The sequence below is a fragment of the Rhamphochromis sp. 'chilingali' genome (genome assembly GCF_963969265.1).
Source record: "Rhamphochromis sp. 'chilingali' genome assembly, chromosome: 2".
NCBI lineage: Eukaryota > Metazoa > Chordata > Actinopteri > Cichliformes > Cichlidae > Rhamphochromis > Rhamphochromis sp. 'chilingali'.
The window spans coordinates 1626940-1634518 of NC_137930.1; positions in this window are offsets into that span (position 1 = coordinate 1626940).

The window sequence follows — 7579 nt, forward strand, 5'->3', positions numbered from 1 at the left end:
AATGTGTCCTGTTTACATGCTGCACGGTCAGTAATCAGAAGAAATCACCGTGACATTGTGCAGCTCTGCAACACATCACACAAACTTGCGCCGTGACCTCTGCATCGACGGCAGGAACGTGTGATCAGTCACCGTAATTTAATCTGGATTCTTTAAGCCGACCTGAGATCACAAAGTGAGAGCTGAGAGACGCCCAAGGCTCTGGACCGTTCTCGGTTCTCGTCTTTCTTTCTCATTTTTAACGTCACTTCTGTTTCAAACAAGCGAGTTTAACACTGCGTGTGTGGAAATCAGAGCTTTTCTGTGCAAATCAAATCTTTTTTAGAATACCGTCAATCAAAGCAGAAAACACACCCACTCTCCCACTTTGTTTGTGAGCTTTTCAGTTTTCAATACAATTTGATTTGTCTTTAACTGAGTAAAACTAATGATTTTTATTCCCACACAAATTTAAAACAGGTGCTTCCTGGCAAACCTTCGCTTGTTCTCCATTTCTAAGCTAACATTGAGGATCAAGGTCAGATTGTTAGGGCTTCAGAAGGAAATAAGTGCAGGGCTGGTAGAGAAATGCAGGACTCAAAGGTCTCATTGTTTGAAGGATGTTTTAATCCTTTCAGACATTCAGACACAGCTGAATCAGAGACGATAGAAGGATGAGTAGCAACCCCAGCAGGTGCACTGCTCTTTATGTCCTGGAGCCAAGGTGTCACGGTCTGCGGAGGCAGACCGTGCGGAAATGTGTGTGGTGGACCCAGGAGCGAACACAAGCGAGGATGCAGGAGTGGAGTTAAACAAAAGCGAGCCTTTTATTCTGGCTGATGAAAGGAACAAAACAGAGTGAGGGCAGCATAAGAGTAATAGTTCAAACAGAAACCTAAACTGGACATAAACTAAGGAAACGCTATGGCTGGACATACGGAACACAGGGGGTGGTAACACAGACGACGCGACACAGACTACATGAAACACAGAGACTAAATACACAAGAGGGATGATCAGGGGAAGTGGCCACACATGGGAACACAGCTGACACAGATAAACATAACAAGACATGGCAGGAGTAAACAACACTGACGGGAGACTGTCAAAGTAAAACAGGAAGTACAGAGGTTCAAACAGGAGGAGAGAGAGCACGGGGAGAACACAGGCATAACGGGCTGGGAAAACATAGAAATAAACACAAGGAGAGACGAGGGCTCACAGATACACAGGGGCACACAGGAGGTAATCAAATAAGGACCATCTTAACTAAATAATCCAAGGCATGACTAGGGAATGAAATACAAAACACACAAAACTGCGAATACTGGGCCCACATGGCCCGGGACCATGACACAAGGTGGGTGAACTGATTGACCATTTCAAGGGGATTGAAGCAGAGTAGAGTGATGACAGTCTCCTCCATCAGTAACATCCTGTGTGTGTGAGTTTCCAGAGGTGGGACCAAGTCATTGTTTTGCAAGTCTCAAGCCTTCCCTAATTTCCCTCTGGATTAATAAAGTATTCTGATTCTGATTATCCTCAAGTCAGAGTCAAGTCCCAAGTCACTGGTGTAAAAGTCCAAGTCAAGTCACAAGTCTTAGAACATTTTTTCAAGTCAAGTCTAAAGTCATAAAATTAATGACTCGAGTCCAAGTCATGTGACTCGAGTCCAAGTCATGTGACTCGAGTCCACACCTCTGTGAGTTTCACGCGGAAACACAACTGCCAGCGTTCTGGAGGAGATCGATCTGTGACGTCATTCTGGGGAAAATTCCCCGAGCGCTGACGGGCCTGCAGAAATCACCTCCTTTGGCTCCACCTGTTGTGATAAAAATATTGGAAGCATGAAGAAAAAAAACCGTCCGTGCAACACTCGGAGCCAGGTAATTGTTTTACGCCTGCAGAGGGAAATAAAGACTTCCTGCCCAGAGAGAGTCCTTTAGACTCACGCAGGCTGTCGACAGAGCATTACAGCCTCATAACAGCCCACAGGGGAAAAACGCTGGAGCTCCGCCTCCTCACAGCGGCATTCGCTCTGATGCTGAGTGCCGCTGTAGTCTGGTTTTTTAAATGAAATTTTTACCCTTTTTATTTCACCAGCTGAGCAGGAGGTGAACGGCTTATTTCTGAGCTGCCTGTAAAATTCTGTCTCACTGTTGTTTCGGTACATCTCCATCCCGAAACTACAGAAGCGGTCAGAGCCAACGATTTGCTCAGTCATTATGTTAAAGGTCAAAACTGTAGCTGGTCTCCCCTTCAAGGCCGCGTCTTCCTGCAAGTTTTGTAAAAACTAAAAGTTGTGCAGAGAAGACTCGACCCTCGTGTTGATAATCCTCTCTGGAAATGAGTGTGCGGCTGGTCTCACACAGGCCCGGGCTTGTCCTGTTTCACTGCAGGCAGCATCAAACACACAGCTGTGTCTGCTTTCAGTGCAAACTAATCTTCACTCACCATCTGTCAAGTTTAAGGATCACTTTAGATCAGATACAATCATAACGTGACACCAATTCAAAACAAAATAAAAAGACAAACCTGATTAAAACGTTAAATATCTTCCACGCCAAAGGCATCTAGTCGGGTTACAGGAGGCAGGAGGAGGCAGGCGCTCAGAGGAGAGGCAGGGGTGCCTGCCTTATGTGGGGCGCGTTCAGATGTTACACAGGTGCTTTCCTGGTGTGCTTGGACACCAAAAACAGAGCTAACAGAAAGAGAATCCTGTAACTCCGCCAGGTAGAAAAACAAATACAAGGCGTTCTTGATTTTTACTGGCATCTATCGGACACAGGTGCCGCCAACGATGCTGTGAGAACAAAAGACATAACATCATTTCCACAGTAATTTGTTCTCACAGACAATAAACAATAAAGTTTGTTATTCAACAGAAACACAATTTGACCTTTACAAATGTTGACGTATTACACGTGACTAACAAACTCAGCAGTTCTGTCACAATTGGCGTCCGTCTTGTGTCGGTGACGTAAAAGACGGATTTAATGCGACGTGACCATCAAACAGCAGTCGCTTTCTAAAACATCAGATATGTGTCGGATTCAGCACCACATACGAAAGTGACCCAGATCGGATTTGAAAATATCGGATTTGTGCCGTTCACACTGTCACACCATGATGGATAGATGGTCGCAGAGGGTCAAAGAAGTCGGATTTGATGCGCTTTCACCTGCAGTGTGAACGCAGCCTAAGTGGGCCGGGTCCTCAGGAGGCCAGAAGTGAGTGACTGTGAAATTGGACTAGCGTTAGGAATTACGTCACGAGCAAAAACTCGGCCGTCTGCTCCTTGATATCTAAATATAACAGGACACTGGTGTAAACTCTCAACTGTCTCACACTTCTGTTTAATCAGTTTTCTGTTTGACGTTTATTCAGCTGTGTGAAAACCAAGGAGGAACCCTCCTGAGGTATTAATAAAGTTTCATTTAATCTAATCTAATCTAATAACTTTAATCTCAGCCAAACCGATTTACTAACGAACAAATAAAACACTGAAAAAAGCCAAACAACAGCATTTTTAAGTTATCTATGTGACTTACATATCATGTTTAACCGGAGGAGCAAAATTCAGGAGAATGGTGGGTCCGGGAGATTTTCGGGAGGGGCACTGAAATTCGGGATTCTCCCAGAAAAATTGGCCCTGTGCACGAGAAAATGCTAAATTCCTGGTTTGAGACCGGGTGTGGGGTTGTACTTTTCCGGTAGCTTTACTTTGCAGTCAATCGCTACTGCGAAGATGTCCTCCAACATCATGTCCAAAACTCGAAAACGGAAAGATCGCGTTAAGTTACAAAGAGCAGAAGGTGGGAACACTCCCCACCGTTGTGTCATAAAAAATCTACTCCAGGCCTCGGGGGCCGGTGTCCTGCAGGTTTTACATGTGTTCTTGATCCATCACAGATGACTTAAATGGCTAAATGACCTCCTCAACATGTCCTGAAGTTCTCCAGAGGCCTGATACTGAACAACCGTGTGATTCAGGTGTGTTGACCCAGGGTGAGCTCTATGGCCTGGAGTTCCCACCCCTGATCTAAGATATCAGATTTCATGCTGCAAATCACTCCGTCACAAACAACGTGCACGACGTGACTTTAGAAATGGCAGATTATTATCTGCCATTTCTCCCAGTTGGCCTGGTGTCAGGAGGCACCTCTGCTCCCACTTGCAGGAAGCTCACAGCTGAGGTGAGTTTCTAAAGTGTCAAACCAGCAATCTTCCTGTCTCATGGCTATTAACGCCCGCCTGCGTTGGCCAATAAGATGCGAGGAAACCCTGAACCAATTTGCCAGCTGTCAAAAGACATTAAGAATGAGGTCAACAGTCATGGCTGTCACCTCGCCTCCAGCTTATCAGCATCTCTGTACCTCTTAAATCACAGCGTCGACCTTATTAGAGCCCAGAATAGTCTCACAGGATGCCCCTGATCTAGCAGCATCACTGACAGGTACAAGTGAGGTTCACACATCAGCGAGCAGGAGGAATTACTTCGCTAATTGTTAGGCATTCTGATTTGACTCTGTGGTGCTCAACACAATGTGGTTTCAGACTGTGACTGCTGAAAATGGCGTGAACGAACTAAAACCCGTGATTTCAGGAAAATAACAGCGTTTGGAAGTCTGTGGGTTGGACATGAAGCAGCGAGTTTGGACTGAGGACCGACTATAATTTAGAGCTGCTGGTGTGTTATTCAGCCTGTAACTGACTGACACAGTCTTCAAGCAGTTTGCCAGGTACTCTCAACTGTGAGGTTTTTACAGCTTTAAAGGCAAAAGTCCACATGTGGAGCACAAACACCATGAATGTAACCTCCGGGTCTGAAAAACTGGCATTGATTTAAACAGACAGCAGGGGGCGATAGCTGTCGTTGTATAAAGACTTCAAGAAAACGTCCCGACGCGACTTCATAGGTCAGTCGCTCATTTCAGGCGATACTGAGTGAAACATGAAGCCTGTTTCTGTTCATTCGGGTCGATCGGTACCACCATTCCCGGTTCATCAGAGCCAGACACACCAAGCTATGGTCCTGGCAGGTCCCGCCTGCCTGGGGGAAGATTTGTCGGTCGGTCTCTGGCCGAGTCTCCTGCTCACCTGTTCACCATTTCTCATGCATTTTGAGGACCTGTTCATCCACACAGCAACTTCAGTGGGAATGCCAAACTCTAAATTACTTGTGCCAGATTGATTTCTGTGCTTACCTTGCTCTCTCCTTTCCTCTCCGAGTTTTCTATTGGCTGGTTTGACCCTTTGAGTCTCTTGGATCTTCCCAGGCTCCCACCCTGCCTGCTTCTCACTCTCTGGGAAAACTGGGAATTTTCCTCTTTGCAAATATGTTTTAGGTTGAATATTAAACTTGTTTTTTGTAATAAATACTTTAATCATTTGCCAGCTTGTGGTGCTGCTTCTAATGCCACAAAATTGATTGATGGAGACCTCACACTACAGAGAGGAAGATGCTGCACAAATCCCTGTATCAGAGCTGACCCCATTACCATTTCCACCGGAGGCGCTGATATATTATGGGGTCACATGTTAATGTTGACCACAAACTAAGCTTAAACGGCAGGAAGGAGTCTTGTGCAGGGTTTGCTCATTGGCTGACGGCTCGTGATTGACACGTGAGGTTTTCCAGTCGACCCTCGCTTGTCACATCGAGTTTCCAAACACCAAGCTGAAGAAAATGCTCCGCTCGAGGCTTCGTCACGGGCCATGACGAAGCACCGGGTGCTGTCACGGAGGTTACATCCATCTTTTTGACTGGCTATGATTTCATTGCTAGAGGGGCTGGTGGTGGCCCGAGTCATTTCGCCTGTCACAGCAGCGACAGTATCCCACAGCGCATCATTTTCATACTTACACACAGTTTTGCTTTCAAGGTTTTTTTGGTAGGCACCAGAAAGGAAAGGAAATATCTGCTGCATGTGCTGAAAAAGCTCCATTCTGGTTGGCTGGATGGCACCTACCCTCAGAGCGCAGGCGAGAAACCGTCTTCCTGTTGAAATACATCAGTTGCATCACATCACACTGACTTTTTGCTGAAGTCCTGAGTCCTTAACTCGCCATTGCCGGTCCCAAGCCCGGATAAAAAGGGAGGAAGGTTGGGTGTGGGGATAGCAACCTCACCAATACAGAAACACCAAGAAGAAGACAAAACAATCGACCTTTAGCGGCCAGCAGTCTGGGAGCGGTGACGGGCAGTAGTAGCTGTAGCAGGCCTGAGTCCTTCACATACAAGCTGCTGCTCAGGTTGTTGTTTTGAGTCTGCAAAGACAAAGTGTCACAAGCATGAAAACCGTCCACAGTCCACATGGAAACGTTCCCACAGCAGACACTCACGAGGACTTCTGGACTGACACCTGCAGTTTTATTGTTTCTCTTATTTTCAGAGATGATTTGATGTCTGCACTGACTGAGCGGGTTTATCAGAGACTCAGGTCATTTATTCTCACACGGCAGATTATTACTGTATTACCCTTCAGTGGATAACAGCTATATTGAGATTAATTGGCCATATGTTGCTGTATAATTAATGAGGACTTTTGCTTTCTGTCACATTCATAATCTCCACCAGCTATTCCCAGAAACCCTTAAAAGATCAAATAGAACAAAAGGGACAGATCGTTTTTTCTTTTGGCTGAAGTACAAGCTGATCCCAGCGGCGCTGAGCCCGGAGCTCTGTGTGTCTAATGAAAGAGTCACGGTTATCGATACGTGTTTGACAGTTCACAGCTCAGATAGACTAATTACTGCAGCGACTTTTATCAGTGACTCCCAACAGGCAGCAGGAGTGTAGCAGGAACTGTTGGTGTGCTCTCTGTGCAGTCAGAGACAACTTATAACATCATTTCTTTGTCTTCTTTCATAGAAAAAAACACGTCTGAATAATTTAAAATGTTACAGATTTATACAAAAAGGTTTAAAATGTAAAAAGTTTAAATTGAGTTGTTACTTTGTTGATATTTTTAAAGATTTACTGTAAAGCAGGTATTTCTTTCAGTTTGACGGCAGCTATTCAACTTCATATATTGACCTTAGAGCCATCCATCCAATCATCTGCGTCCATTTATCCAGATCAGCGTTGCATGGGCGGGACTATCCCAGCTGTGCAGGCTCCCTGGACATGTTTGTCACAGGGCTCCATCGAGACCACACTGACTGATGTGGTCATTGTGACATTACTCACTGGTCGGCAGGCCTCAGGTAAGGCAGTTTATCAAAACACGCGCACGCTGCTTTATTCATCTTTTCAAATCTGTGGTTTGTTTACAACTTACAGCAAAGCATCGAGAATGGGAAGTTTGCTTTAGCAAAATGTGATGCATTTGAATAAGTAAATGGACACAGTTGGTCTTTTATTAAATCAGTGAAGCTGCACAAGTCAGGGTGCTGCTGGCTCCCAGTCCAAAGTCTGGACAAAGGTGAGTGTGGAACGGCATCAAATCAATGAGGCTCATCAAGAATGAGATATCTACACTGGATTAGGCGTGCTCAGAAGGTTAGTAAGACACGAGAGGAGGATGAAGAGTTGAGAGGCAGATGAGTCACTGTTCAAGCCTCTTTTACATTTATATACAGTCTGATATCACACAGA